Raw genomic sequence first — 16350 nt, 5'->3', positions numbered from 1 at the left:
CCTCCAACAAACCCCTTATTTATTTGGGTATTAGCAGCCCCTTCATAACCTGAGCACGCAAAGCAGTTTCAACAGGTTCCCCCCTCCCCCGACCTCTGCCAGGTTTCTCCAGATGTTTTGCTGCCAGCTGACAATCTGTTTTCCTTCCCTCTCCCGATGGCGTTTTATTATTTACAATGTTGTCCAGTTCTTGGGCTAACATTGAATTTAAATGACAACAACAAAGAATCGGCACAGAACTTTTGGCTGAAAATCTGACCTAGCACAGAAGTGGCTACATTTATAACAGGAGGAATGTTTGGCCTTATGCTCATTGTTTTGAATTCTCAAAATTATTGGGGTTGGGGCGGATTATAAACGCTACTGTGTAGTTTCAGGATCCAGCCCTGAAAGTCTCCTTCGGACCCATCTCCTTTTCAACCAGAATATGGCTTTTTAAGTGCCACAGAATGGGTTGGAGGAGCTGGATGTGGCTTTCTTGTTTTCTGGACTGTGCGTTGCTTGCAAACACTGAGCAGATGCACTGCAAGATACACCGATAATGCTAGCAGCTTTTTTCCCCTTTCCTGTGTGACTTCCTGGTCCCTCATTTGCTAGCGATTGAAGAACTGACTAAAACCCCATTGAAATCTATGGAAACTTTCGTGGATTTCGGTGAGTTTTGGATTAGGTCCTAAAACAGCTTGATAAGAGAGAGCAACCAACCTTAGCCCAGCCCTTCCCTCCCCTTAGTTAATTTCACCTTCTCTGTCTCCGTTTGCTAGGTGTCCCTGGATATAGGATCTCTCTGGAACTTCTCGGCTAAGGCAAGAGAAACAATAGGAACATGCTCTTCTCGTTAAAGAACATTTCAAACAGCTCTGTTCCTAGCCCACGGGAACATGGGATTTTAATTTACCCACTTGCTTTGGCGTTTGAAAATCCACTGCAGCAATCAGGAGAGCAGTAGCTTTGATTAAAAATTCTACAGGCAACTCTCGTGTGTTATTCTTTCCCCCCTTCCACAAGCACAAAGAAGATTCGGCGCATGAAATAATGATGAGTGAAAGTTCAAAGCAATCCCAGAAAAATGGCTTAAGAGGATGTTTTCTAATGCAATCCCAGCCCTTTACTATTCTTTCTCTTTCGTGGGCGTTTGCCAGTGCAACAGAAATAATCGAGCAAGGCATGCTTCTTTTCTTCTCTCCAGAAACATTAATCAATATGTCTTCGAAATTACCTTAGAAGTCAAGTATAAAATAAATACAATTAAATAAATACCTTTTAATTTGGGCTATAATAGATCCCTTTAGCTCATTGCCAACCCAACTTGGCTAGGGCAGCTGCCCCTCCTATGATTTTTGTCTGATTTCCAGCACTTCTGACGCCGACCTAGGCAAATTATTCACAGGGGAGTTTCCTATACCCTCTCTTTCTTTAGGCTCTGGAGAACCAGAAAGGGCACACGCCCCACAATTACGTTTGCACTGTTAATAAACAGGCACCTGAAATGTTCTGTACCTTCACAATGATCTTTATTAGTCACAAATTGAAGTTTGCTCTTAACACTGTGATCCAGCATGAAGGGAGTTAATGTTTTACATTTATATCACAACTTCCATGGAAGAATCTGTGTGTGTTGCTTTCCAAACACTAATTAAGCCTCACAACACCCCTAGGAGTCAGACAAGTGTATTTTCCCTTACACATTTGCATGTGGTAAAAGCACTGCTGCACCCACAGTATCGCAAAACACAAGACTGAAGAGAGATCATTAGATGCTGGGAAAGCATAAGGTCCACATTCAGTAGGCATTCCCACTCCCAGCTGACCTAGTAAACATTACCCATTTTACAGGTAGGAGCATTGAAGGAAGAATGACATGCCCTTGTCAGAAATGGTTTGCTTTTTTATTTGTTCTTTCAAAATTTTGTCAAACATTTTCATGAAAATTTTGAAAATTTTCTGCATTTTTGACCAAGAAACAAAAAACAAAACAATACCAAAGGTTTATTTTTCAGTTTCTCAGATCTTGTTCTTTCCTCCTTTCTTATGCCCCCCTCCACCCAAAAGGGGAAAGGAGGACACGTGGAGGAGGAAGGGGAAAAGGGGAAACAATACTGAAAAATAGAACATGGGATTTGGGGGGGTTAATTATTTTGATTAAAAAGTCTAAAAAATGTTGAAAAACGTTTTCTAAAAAAGGCCACCTTTTACTTTAAAAACAGTTTCAGATAAAAAATTCCCACCAGCTCTTGTCTTGTCTCCCCACCCTCTGCCCTGGTAGAAAAGACTATCTTCGCCTATGTACAACAGGAGACCCAGACATGCTCAAGCCTAGGTGTTGGCTACTCATATGGAAACAGTGCATTTTGCAAGAGCCCCAGACCTGACCTACATTTAGGGAATTTGCACAGACCCCTCATGTTGATGTGCTGTGCTGGTACAAAACAAAGTTTAATCAGTGCAGCTTCCTTTGCCATGTTACCAGGATAAACTGCACAACTGTAACCCCCAATTTGTGCCAGTGCCTAACATCTACTTTAGGGGATATGTGATGGGGCAGTCCGGCCCTTAGGGGCAGTAGTTCCTAGTGATCAGCCCAGCCAGCTATATGACATGGCCTCCTAAGAGTTTTAAATGTATCTACATAGATCTACATAGATATAGATCACTATAACTGTAAGGACCTATGGGCTATAGATAGAGAGGAAGCAGTCCTGCAAATGAGTAGTGCTTGGAAGGAAATCCTGTTGCGATATCTTTAAGGGCCTGGGGCCAGTAGCATTACAGAGGGCAAGGATCCCCTCTCACATAACCAACTGGGAATGAACTTGGAGAAGAGGACCAATATAAAGCTTCCTTCCTTCCTCAGAGCTGGGTAGACACCAGAAGATAGCAGCAGGGAAAAGCTAGCTTGTTGAAGCCTGATGGCTAATTGAGGAAAAGGCTGGCTGAAGGAGAATCTGGCATGGCAAAGGCCCCACAGCTGGCTAACCCACAACTCAGCTCCAGAGAGGAGGCTCCTGCTTAGAAAGGACCAGAGGATCTGATTAACAAAACCCACTTTGGAGGGGATAATTCCTAGTTAAGAAGGGAGTGTGGGACTAACTAACTAATACAGCCCTGTTCCAAAGGCAAGAGCTGGAGATTCCTGGTTAAGGAAGGACTGAAAAGGAGTAACCCAGAGAAGGAACTGGACAGGGTCCCAGAAGGAAAGACTCTTTCCAGATGCAGAAAAAAAGAGTATCCTGAGACTGCTAGTTGGACTGAGCCTGAGATGATGAATATCCCTGGGTGTATCTGAGTAAGGTCCTACTTATGCTTATGACTGTTCTTAATAAAAGAGACCTTTGGAAACGGGTGGCCTTTGATGAAAAGGTTTGTCTAGATTTGCTTATAACCTATAGGGAAGGGAAACTGAAGCAGGGCCGAGATGACGTACATGCCACCACCACAGATTACATCAGTTACACCAATGCAAATTTCCTTACTGTAGACAGGGCCTCACATACTGCAGTGAAAGGTAGAGTGTGAATACCTAGCCTGATAGAATAAGGCTGGATAGCAACACTGTGACCATATTTGATTATGGAAATTATTGCTCTAAATAGAGCTGGACTGTGTCTTGTCTAAAACCAGATAATCAATATTCCAAGCAAGGTAACCCGTTCATAAAGTGTTTTCATTTTTTTCCTGCCAAACTTCCAAGGATTTTATACAGAAAAAATTGCTTAATATTTTTTTTGGCCACATAACATACTCCGTATTGTGACACATCAAGCTTCCTTTTGATATCCAAAAGAGCATGTGTGACTTCAAGAGAAAGGGCCTTCACTATTAACCTACATGCTATCCATTTCATATAGTGTTTGTTGTTACTCCATTCAGTTCATCATCACAAGCAAATATGCATCATTACCACAATTAGGGTGACGCCTCTAATTACAAATATACTCCCAATAAAATGTAATACATTTCTAAAATCTTTTACAAATATTGATTTTAGGAAAATACTATTTTTGTTTTAAATTCAAAATGAGGTGATGGAGGATGACAAAAGAAAGGGGGATAGTCTTAAAGTTAGAGGAGGAGGACAGGAATTCTTCATCCACACACAGTTAGAGTTATCAACATAACCACCACTGAATGCATCCGATGAAGTGAGCTGTAGCTCACGAAAGCTTATGCTCAAATAAATTTGTTAGTCTCTAAGGTGCCACAAGTACTCCTTTTCTTTTTACACACACTGTAATTTACCAAACTACCGGTGTTCAGTGATTTCAATGGGAGCTGCTGTGAGCTCAGATTTGCAAAAACAGGTGGCTCCTAGGTCCATAAGTAGGCATCATGCCATTTATTTAGAGGCCTACCTATGGACTAAGGAGCCATCCATTTCTGCAAATTTCTTCATTGGAGTTACTCCTGATGTATGCCGTGTTAAGTAAGAGGAGAATCAGGCCTTACATTTCCTGTTATGTCCTCTGAGCCTGATTCTGATCTCCCAATGGTGTAAATCAGGAATAACTATAGTCATAAAAGCAGTTACACTGGTGTAAAACCAATATAAAGTGAAATCAGAATCAGACCCTCAAAGTCAGTCTGTCCAGATAGGGCATAGGCTCAGACTCCCCAATGAGTTTGATTCTAATCTCTTTTTCAATTGATTTTTGCATTGGTGTAACTCCATATACTTCAGCTGAGTTACTCTCTGATTTACACTGTACGGTAAGAAACAGACCTTCCATTTGTCTTAGAATTGCCTCTGCCTTCAAAAATTATATCCATCCAGTCAAAACAAATATACTACATCCACCCACATCATAGAATGTCAAAGCTGTAGATCTCACATGCTTTTTAATAAAAACATTAGGATATTAGACTAGTAAACTTCAAAACTACTGACTCTAACTAGGCTTTGGGAGGAAAAGAGACTTTTCTGGTTTGAGGAGAGAAAGCAGTGTGAGGCATACATGGATAATTACTCACTACCTCACAGAATGAAACATTCTCAGCTGGCGGAAATCAATGTAATTCCACTGAGGTCAATGGAACTATGCCAATGTACAGCAGCTGAGAACCTGGCCTGCTATTTGCTACAAGGTATTTCCTGAGTCACATGACAGTACATTTATCATGAGATGACAGACATTTTTACCACTTAGCAGCTATATATTATAACACATTTGCAATCCATTGCATTACACGTAGATATACAATTTGTACACAGTTTGTTTGTTGTTGTTGGTTTGAATACGCATTCTAGTCCAGTGAAAAGTTCCCAAGTAAATGATACTTACAAGGGGTTGAGTGCCTCCTGCAGGATACAGCTATTGTGGAGTCATTCAAGCTGAGGGTACTCAACAAATCAAAGGACAAGTTTGTTTATCCATTCTACCAGCTAAGCCAAGCATATAGATTACTGCACTGCTGTGCCAAAGATTTACAAATCAGGATGTTGAAGAAGCCACTGCTTGAGCCACATTTACACCAGTTTTGTTTGTTTGTTTTTGCTTGTGGATAACTTGTTTTTCATGATGCCTTGGTTGTCAAAAAAGGAAGAAGGCAGTTGAAGCATTAGCCTTTTCCACATGCTGCTGTTATGCTAGAAGTTGGGTGGCTTCTCGCCATAACATCTTTGATCTATATGGGCAGTCACAGAACTCATTCAGCTGATGGGCATGTTAGCCACCTTCCATTCAGGTCAAATGAGAGCACAATGACCCTTTGTGGCTGAAACAATGGAAGTCACCACTACAAATGCAGGGGCTGGGAATTGTCTTGCTTGTATCTGTCTTTCTGTGTGTTGGTAAAAAAGAGGCAAGCAGAAACCAGGAGACAGCAAGAGAAGCATTTGTAATGTGGCCTTGAGAGAAAACCAGGAGAGAGCATTTTGGGCAGAGTTCTGGCTTGAAAGGCAAGTGTAGAATTGTGAGCAACCTGCCTCCTTTTGCTTGATCCTACTTTCTTCAGAGAAACAGGACTTTGTGTATATTCTTTGGAAATCAACAGAATTGCATCAGAAAAATATCTGACTATCATTGATTTATCCTCCTAATGAAAACAACCCACAAGACCCTGGATAGTGGCTAATTGCTCAGGCCAAAAGGGATAACACTCTTTTGAATCACAGTCCGGGTACATGGCAGTGCAGAAAACTCTAAGGCTGTCCAGAAAGGTACAGGAGTTGCATAACTGGAGGATAAACAATTCTGGCTTCTTCTATTTTGCCAGATGAGGTATTTCTAATAAGGATGGAAATAACTATCTCTTTTGGGGAGACATAAGTCTTGTGTCTCAAGCTGCTTGGTGACAGCTGACCTGGCAGGATGAATCACATACTGTGCAACTTCCATTTAGCACTTTCCACGCTTATTTTCTTTTTCTTCAAATTATATTACAGATGTTCTTTGTACTTCAGACACCTGAGCAGATTGATTGTCTGCTTGAAAGGAGAGTCTCTCTCTCTCTTTCTCTCTAGCTTGTGAATGTCAGATAAGCAATGAATATTAATACTCTCTGTGCAACAGTGTCAACATGTCATTAATTTTGGCTCAAATAGTTCACAGAATCCTTTTGGTAAGGAACAGATATCTAGTGGGACATCTAGTCCATCTCTCTGTGGCAGGATTAATTTAGTTGTTCTTAAACCTTTTTTAATTAATGGGTGTCAGGACTAACCTTGAATATGTGCATTGACAGCAATTCCACAGCCTCCTTTGGCAGCTGGCTCCATTACATAACTGTTCCTATTTTCATTGTTTCTCTCTCAATATTTACTCTAATCCCATAACTTCTGTCCTTATTGACTGAAAGAATAACTGATCCCTAGTTTCTTATTAGCATCCGTCAGGGTTCCCTCCCCACTCTGAACTCTAGGGTATAGATGTGGGGACCCACATGAAAGACCCCCTAAGCTTTTTTCTACCAGCTGAGGGTAAAACTTCCCAAAGACACAAACTCTTTGCCCTTGGAGGATACGCTGCCACCACCAAGTGATTTAACAAAGAATCAGGGAAAGGATTCACTTGGAGTTCCTATTCCCCCCAAATATCCCCCCAAGCCCTTACACCCCCTTTCCTGGGGAGGCTGGAGAATAATATCCTAACCAATTGGTTACAAAGTGATCACAGACCAAACCCCTGAGTCTTAGGACAATAGAGAAATCAGTCAGGCTCTTAAAAGAAACAGAACTTTATTAGAAAGGAAAAAGGTAAAAGAAGCACCTCTGTAAAATTAGAAGGGAAGCTAATCTCACAGGGCAATCAGTTTTAAAACACAGAGGATTTCCCTCTGGGCAAAAAACTTTAAAGTTGCAAAAAGAAAACCAGGAATACACCTTCCTCTCAGCACAGAGAAAATCACAAGCCAAAACAAAAGTAAACTAATTACTAGTACTTAGTAATTCTAATGGAGTTGGATTGCTTGCTTTCTTGATCTCTCTCTGGCAAGCACACAGAACAGACAGACAAAAACCTCCCCCCAGATTTGAAAGTATCTTGTCCCCTTATTTGTCCTTTTGGTCAGGTGCCAGCCAGGTTACCTGAGCTTCTTAACCCTTTACAGGTAAAAGGATATTGTGCCTCTGGCCAGGAGGGATTTTATAATACTGTATTCAGGAAGGTTGTTACCCTTCCCTTTATATTTATGACAGCCTCTTTTGATGGATAGGTTGCTGATTAATGTATATTACCTAATTCCTCATCTTTTCTTTGGATTGATTATGCTCAGTGCCCAGAATAACCTTTCCTCACAACCAATGTTCCCTCTAATTTTTGACAGACCGTGTGCACAAAAAAATTCTTCTGTTCAAATTTGTTGTGCTTCTGTGCAAATTTTTCTGCACACGGTGTTTCGCCGTGTGCGTGGGGTTTAGGATCTGTGTGCACGTGCACACGTGCGCAGCTTAGAGGGAACAGTGCTCACAACTTTTATTTTCCAAAGCTTTGATCAGTTTTGTTGCTCTCTGAATTCTTTCCAATTTGTCTGTGTTTTTAAAAATGAGGTACCCACAACTAATTGTTCTGCTTCAAGTGATCTCGATGTACTAACGAGTAAAGCAAAATAATTACTCTTGTTTACCCCTGATTCTCCTGTTAAATGTCATATTGGGTTCTATTGCTTTCTTTTATGACCAAATCACATTGTTGACTCATGTTTATTTTATCATCCACACAAAACTCAGATCCTTCTTTGGTACTTCCTAGCCAGTACGGCCACTATTTGAACTACTTCCACCAACTTCCCAAGCCCCCTTAAACACCCTGGGAGAAATCCTGGCTCCACTGGAGCCAATAGCAAAACTCCCATTGATTGCAATGGGGGTAGGATTTCACCCTTTGCTTTAGGGAAGGAAAATTTGTCTGGTACATTATTAAAAGCTGAATGCAAAAGAAATCTTTCTTGAACATGTAGAAGGGATAAAGAATGTATTGTACATAAGCAGAAAATAAAGTCATTAATACAAAATAGACAAGGTGATTACATATCACACCTGATTCTGATTTCACTTGCACACAAATCATCAATGGTGTTAAATCTGTAGATAAGAGATCTGGCACCATGGATCAGATCATTCTCTCTATTACACTAGTTTTATCCTAGTATAATTTAATTGGCTTCATTGGAGTTACATTGATGCAATAGCACGTAGCATCAGTTTGGATGTGTTCACTTTTTAGTTTAGTGAGGTTATTGAAATGAATGCTTTAATTAATTAATTAATTATTTTATATTGCTGTAGCACCTATGGGCCCCTTTGTGCTTTAGGTTAAGTAAAAGAGTATCAAGAAGAATGAGAGGGGAGGTTTGGAAGAAGGGGCGGGAGTAGAAAAAAAGAGTGGAAAGGTAGAGCATGGCTGTCCCGGGAGAAATGATATAGATGATCCTCAGCAGGTGAGATTTATAGGCTAAGGTCTGAAATTTTGTAGAAGTTCCCGGGGGCAGGCAGGCGGGGAATATCATCAAGGTTCTTGCTTCTGGGCAGAATAATCTCCTCCGTAATAAGGTCGAGGAAATCTCCTGCTTACCTTGACTTTATCAATTTAAATCTTGTCTCCGGTTTCTCAAGACTATATTGTATGAATTGAATTGTAACCCCTCCTGGCTTCATAACAGCCCTAAATTTGATTAGTGCATTCTCCCCTTCAAGTTGTTTAAGTATCTGGGTACAGAATAATTACCTCTCCAATCTGACAATGAACCATTTGTACTGCAGTAGTGCTCAGAGCCCCCAAGGTCAGGACTCCATTCTGATAGACACTGTACAAACACATAGCAAGAAACCATCCCTGCCCCAGAGCTTACAATCTAAATAGACAAGACAAAGGGTGAGAAGGGAGACAGAGGCACAGACAGGTGAAGTGACCTACTCAAGGTCACAAAGCAGGGCAGTGGTAGAGCCAGGATCAGAAGGCAGGGCTCCTAATTTCCATCTACTGCCCTCTCCCCCAGACCACATTGCCATTAATAATTCTTCTCAGCATTTGGTTTTCAGTAGCTAATTGTATTCTCCTTTCATAGTAGATTCTTTTTGTTGTTGTAGTTTTCCTGTGAGACTGTGCAGTGGAACAATATTAAGTGTCCTGCTATCATTAAGATACACAAAATCTGCTACACTGATTTTCATTCACTAAAGCCCTGATGCTGCAAGCTACTTCAAGAGGAGTTGGTCCATGTGCCTATGTGGAGCCTCTCTCACTTTAAAGAAGCTCTGTGTGAGTATAAGGGTCTGTCTGTGTGGATCAGTTTGCAGGTCTGAGGGGCAACTTTCGTGCCAAAGCCTGACTATTGGGGGCGTGGAAGGGATGAACTCCTCATTGAAATTACAGTGCAACATACCAGCCTCTCCAAAGCTACTACTGCGTGAACTGTCCATCAAACAACAAACAAATGAATACATTTGTGTGTGTAAAGATAAAATAAAAATCAGCCTCTGCATAAAGGACTAAACTCACTGAATTATTACTTGAAAGCAAATTAGCCAAACAGTTGTAACTTTTAGTCTGTACCACTGCTCAGATGTATGGTAAAATGTTATACTTCTACTCTGTTCCTCCGCTTACAAACAACTGATCTGTAACTTTGCATACATTTTAAAACATTTTATTATTGTATTGTGTTGACAAACAGCAACACTACATGTCCTATTTGATCATTTGAACAGTAAATGCCTGTCTGACAAATGTGAAAACTAATGTGACATTGTTTATACATGTTAATATTGTCAATCTTACTTTTCTATTATACAAAAGGGCAGCATAAGGATTGTGAGGGTTTTTTTCCCCTCTCCTTTGTTCTGTGCTGCAGTGAATAGTAATTACAGCAATGTTAATTATTTCACAGGTAAGAGTTTTAAATACAATATTAAATTAATGTTGTTTGTGAACAATTTACCTTATAAACAAATTTCATATTGGGTAAATGAAAGCTAAAACTTGGACCAGGAGGTACATTGTGTTATCTCATTAGTGGGTGTGTTGTGTCATGATACTTATATAGGTCTGTTGCTAGAGCCAGCTTCACTAGTCACCATATGTGAGTGACTTCTGCTCACAATGATCATCACACCATTAGTCAGAGGACCAGGTTGTGGATGATGAGAAGGATTCCCAGCTGATTCTTTGGGACATATTCCAAATATACCTGAATGGTTTACATTTTTACGTTTCTCCTTGTATTCTCGCAGCCTCTTGGGGCCTGTGCATAGCTGCAGTCAAATTTAAAAAATCTTTTGCTAGGGTTAATTATCTAAATAAAGTGGGACTTAGATGGCTTTAGTCCCCATTCTGTTCTCCACATTTCACTCCACACTCCCTCCACTGGAGGATTTTGTGTGGCATTCTAGTACATTTTAATACATACATTACTTCATCAATATTAAGTCCCTGATACTCAAAGGTATTCAGATGCTTAACTCTCATTCATTTCAATGGCAGTTAGGTACCTAATACCTTTTGAGGATCTGGGCCTAACTTCTTAATTGTCAAACTTTTGCGGCTGGAGAATCTGAAGCAGAAAAGTTCACTGATTTGATCAAGGGTACAGAGGGAGTCAGTATCAGCACTGGATTTAGAATGCAGGAACCCTTTGCTTTCAGTCACCTACCTGTGCTCCTAGTATTTCCTTCTCATGCTACTGATCTGTCCCTCCTGTGAGCAGAGGTTGTGCTGACTGCCCAGTAGAGTGGCTGAGCTAAAGGCAACAGATTATGAAGGAATATGTATCAGCCCCAGGGCCATCACCAGCAGTCTGAGCAGCACAGCCATTCCCCTCCCTGCCCCACTCACAGACTGATCTATGGTGCTTCCAGAAATCAAGGAACCTGTGTGGGCAGGATTTTCACAAGCATCAAAGGCTAGTCATACGTGGCTGTATGGAACACCAAATCTGTGATTTTTAAGAAAAATCAGTACCAAATTCATAAACTCAGCCATCAGTGATGTTTTCTGGGCTATTTGCATGAGGAAAAGGATGCCAATGATACTTAAAAATAACAAAACTGCAATTTGCCTTTACATTTTTAAGTCCAACTATTTATCAAAATCTTAGTTTAGACAAATAATTTGTGTATCTAAGTTTTTATACCAGACCCATCACTATTATCTGAATGCTCTATTCCAAGACTAGCTAAACTTGGATGCCAGGAAATTAAGAGAATGGTGTTTAAGATTGCCTTCTATATAACTTTTTTGAAAACCTTATATGTTTTTTTAAAAATGCAAACGTAAAAAAAATTTTTTTGTTTCATTTCCCCCAGAAAATGTTTTTCATCAGGAAAATTAAAAGCCTAAAGCAATCTTACACTTCGAAAGCAAGGGAAAAGTTGCTTCTATGTTACAGTCACGTTCCTTTTATTATTGGCCTTTGTTCCAAGAACAGCAGGCAGCTGATAAAATGCTTGGAGCTTCCAATCATCTTCCTGTTATTAGCTTGATGATGAGTGTTCCATTTTTATCTCTATATTGCAATTTAGTGTCACAGAATTTCTGATCTATTTTTTAGCTGAATTATGCCATAATTGTTAGGAGATACATAAAAAGGCTTTTGATTATACCATAACGTTATGAATTATTGTTTCATATAGCGACACACTGTGCTCAGTGTAGTGTGCATACCTGAGCTTTAGCAGACACTTTATCTTTGATTGCTTTGCACTGCTGTGCTGCCAAGAAACATTACATTAAAAATTAAAAAAGGAAAAAGGAAAATATAGTTCCTAGCCTATTATTCTAAAACAAACAGTTATTAATAAATCGACTTTATTAACTTCCGTTTCAGGCTATGATGGAAGAAAGTTATGTAATATTACAGCAGCTATCATAGAATCATAGAATCATAGAATATCAGGGTTGGAAGGGACCTCAGCAGGTCATCTAGTCCAACCCCCTGCTCAAAGCAGGACAAATCCCCAATTAAATCATCCCAGACAGGGCTTTGTCAAGCCTGACCTTAAAAACTTCTAAGGAAGGAGATTCTATCACCTCCCTAGGTAACGCATTCCAGTGTTTCACCACCCTCCTAGTGAAAAAGTTTTTTCCTAATATCCAACCTAAACCTCCCCCACTGCAACTTGAGACCATTACTCCTTGTCCTGTCCTCTTCTACCACTGAGAATAGTCTAGAACCATCCTCTCTGGAACCACCTCTCAGGTAGTTGAAAGCAGCTATCAAATCCCCCCTCATTCTTCTCTTCTGCAGACTAAACAATCCCAGTTCCCTCAGCCTCTCCTCATAAGTCATGTGTTCCAGACCCCTAATCATTTTTGTTGCCCTTCGCTGGACTCTCTCCAATTTATCCACATCCTTCTTGTAGTGTGGGGCCCAAAACTGGACACAGTACTCCAGATGAGGCCTCACCAATGTCGAATAGAGGGGGACGATCACGTCCCTCGATCTGCTCGCTATGCCCCTACTTATACATCCCAAAATGCCATTGGCCTTCTTGGTAACAAGGGCACACTGCTGACTCATATCCAGCTTCTTGTCCACTGTCACCCCTAGGTCCTTTTCTGCAGAACTGCTGCCTAGCCATTCAGTTCCTAGTCTGTAGCTGTGCAGTGGGTTCTTCCCTCCTAAGTGCAGGACCCTGCACTTATCCTTATTGAACCTCATCAGATTTCTTTTGGCCCAATCCTCCAATTTGTCTAGGTCCCTCTGTATCCTATCCCTGCCCTCCAGTGTATCTACCACTCCTCCCAGTTTAGTATCATCCGCAAATTTGCTGAGAGTGCAATCCACACCATCCTCCAGATCATTTATGAAGATATTGAACAAAACCGGCCACAGGACCGACCCCTGGGACACTCCACTTGACACGGGCTGCCAACTAGACATGGAGCCATTGATCACTACCCGTTGAGCCCGACAATCTAGCCAACTTTCTACCCACCTTATAGTGCATTCATCCAGCCCATACTTCTTTAACTTGCTGACAAGAATACTGTGGGAGACCGTGTCAAAAGCTTTGCTAAAGTCAAGAAACAATACATCCACTGCTTTCCCTTCATCCACAGAACCAGTAATCTCATCATAGAAAGCGATTAGATTAGTCAGGCATGACCTTCCCTTGGTGAATCCATGCTGACAGTTCCTGATCACTTTCCTCTCATGTAAGTGCTTCAGGATTGATTCCTTGAGGACCTGCTCCATGATTTTTCCAGGGACTGAGGTGAGGCTGACTGGCCTGTAGTTCCCAGGATCCTCCTTCTTCCCTTTTTTAAAGATTGGCACTACATTAGCCTTTTTCTAGTCATCTGGGACTTCCCCCGTTCGCCACGAGTTTTCAAAGATAATGGCCAATGGCTCTGCAATCACAGCTGCCAATTCCTTATGCACTCTCGGATGCAACTTGTCCGGCCCCATGGACTTGTGCATGTCCAGCTTTTCTAAATAGTCCCTAACCACCTCTTTCTCCACAGAGGGCTGGCCATCTACTGCCCATGTTGTGATGCCCAGCGCAGCAGTCTGGGAGCTGTCCTTGTTAGTGAAGACAGAGGCAAAAAAAGCATTTAGCACATTAGCTTTTTCCACATCCTCTGTCACTAGGTTGCCTCCCTCATTCAGTAAGGGGCCCACACTTTCCTTGGCTTTCTTCTTGTTGCCAACATACCTGAAGAAACCCTTCTTGTTACTCTTGACATCTCTTGCTAGCTGCAGCTCCAGGTGCGATTTGGCCCTCCTGATTTCATTCCTACATGCCCGAGCAATATTTTTATACTCTTCCCTGGTCATATGTCCAACCTTCCACTTCTTGTAAGCTTCTTTTTTATGTTTAAGATCCGCTAGGATTTCACCGTTAAGCCAAGCTGGTCGCCTGCCATATTTACTATTCTTTTGACTCATCGGGATGGTTTGTCCCTGTAACCTCAACAGGGATTCCTTGAAATACAGCCAGCTCTCCTGGACTCCTTTCCCCTTCATGTTAGTCCCCCAGGGGATCCTACCCATCTGTTCCCTGAGGAAGTCTGCTTTCCTGAAGTCCAGGGTCCGTATCCTGCTGCTTACCTTTCTTCCCTGTGTCAGGATCCTGAACTCAACCAACTCATGGTCACTGCCTCCCAGATTCCCGTCCACTTTTGCTTCCCCCACTAATTCTTCCCTGTTTGTGAGCAGCAGGTCAAGAAAAGCTCCCCCCCTAGTTGGCTCGTCTAGCACTTGCACCAGGAAATTGTCCCCTACGCTTTCCAAAAACTTCCTGGATTGTCTATGCACCGCTGTATTGCTCTCCCAGCAGATATCAGGAAAATTAAAGTCACCCATGAGAACCAGGGCGTGCGATCTAGTAGCTTCTGCGAGTTGCTATGTAGAGCAAGTGAATGGCATATGAAGGACTGACATGCTAATCAGCATTGTTGTAATGTAGAAACACTCTTCAGGAGCCGGAATGAGTGAACCTTTCCATCTAAGAGTTCCAGGCTGCAGGAGATGGGTGAACCTCAAGATTTCCTGTTTTGGGGGTGTTTTGAACCTTAGGTTATTGTTTTTTATCTTTGTCTACCTGTCATATAAAGCCATATTTTCATTATTTCTGAAGGATGATTCTATTTTAAAAAAAATGTTTTTACAGCTAAAGTCAAGTCTTTGTCTTTGAGAGAGAGAGAGAGAGAAATTTTCTAAGGCACACAGAGCAGATGTGTCTAACTTCCATCAACTTTCAGTGGGAGTTAGGCACCTTTAGAAACTCCAGTCAAAACTAGAATGTTCTCTGACTTTCTCTGCCCTGTGAGGACTGGCTGTTTGCTGCAACCCCCCCTTCTCCCTCAAGCTCTTTACACTAGCTTCTTGCCTCATCTGCCCACCTTACCCTCTCCTCTCATGCTCCACCTCCCTTCCTATGTAGCTGATCTAAGTAAATCTGCCCTAAATAAATAAATTTAAAAAAAAATGGCACTAACATGGCGTTTCCCACCATTCACTCTACTGGTGTGTTATATAGCCTTTCCCTGTTCTGTTTTGTCTATTTATACAATGTTGTCTCAGTTTTTCCTTGTACTCCCCAATCTGTTAACATCCATTCTCATCTTATACTTAGACTATAAACTCTTTGGGGCAGGAATTGTCTTTTTTATTGGGATCCTGGTCCACAACTGGGGCTCCTAGGTGCTATGATAATACAAATAATAACAGCCACTGATGCCATTGAAAATCTCCCCTGGAGAGATTAACTTCCCACTCTGAAAGCTAGGCTGCTGAGAACTGGGTGCCCTCTCCAAACTCTGATGCTTTCTTCACAGTCATTCTGAATCACATCATCCCCTATGTGACTATGCCATGAAGTTCCCCTTGTGGTGTTTTGCACATATTTTAAAGGGACCATTAGACCAAACAGTCTGACCTCCTGCATAATACAGACCATTAAATTTCACCCAGTTACTCTGTAGTGAGTCTGACCCGCAGTAACTTGTGTTTGACTAAAGAGTATCTTCTTTCAGGAAGGCACCCAGTTTTGATTTGTTTCCTTTGTGTTTTCCCTTTGAGTGAGGGTTTGCTTCTTCGGGGGGAAAAGTAGGAGTTTCAGCTCCCACAGTCAATGGGTCACATGAGAGCTGCATAAATCCCCTAGGATCTACAGAGAATTTTGACTTCTATGGTCATTTAAAATAAAGTATTCTTGTTAGATTGCTTGTCATCAATAGGTTCAACACGCACAGTGATTCAAACAATATAACCAAAGAAGAGCCTGGGGATGATCAGCACCATTCTAAGATAGAATCAGCGGAGACTGACTGGTCTAAACCCTCAGCCCTGCAAGGTGCTGAACACTCTGGCTCTGATCCAAGAAAGCACTTAAGCACACGTGTACAGTTAAGCATGTGAGCAGTACCATTGTGGTCAGTGGGACTATTAATGTTTAACGTTACTTAAGTATCT

Source organism: Lepidochelys olivacea, assembly GCF_965140295.1.
Source record: "Lepidochelys olivacea isolate rLepOli2 genome assembly, chromosome: 5".
In the NCBI taxonomy this organism is placed as follows: Eukaryota; Metazoa; Chordata; order Testudines; family Cheloniidae; genus Lepidochelys; species Lepidochelys olivacea.
Note: the sequence above shows the minus strand (reverse complement) of the source record.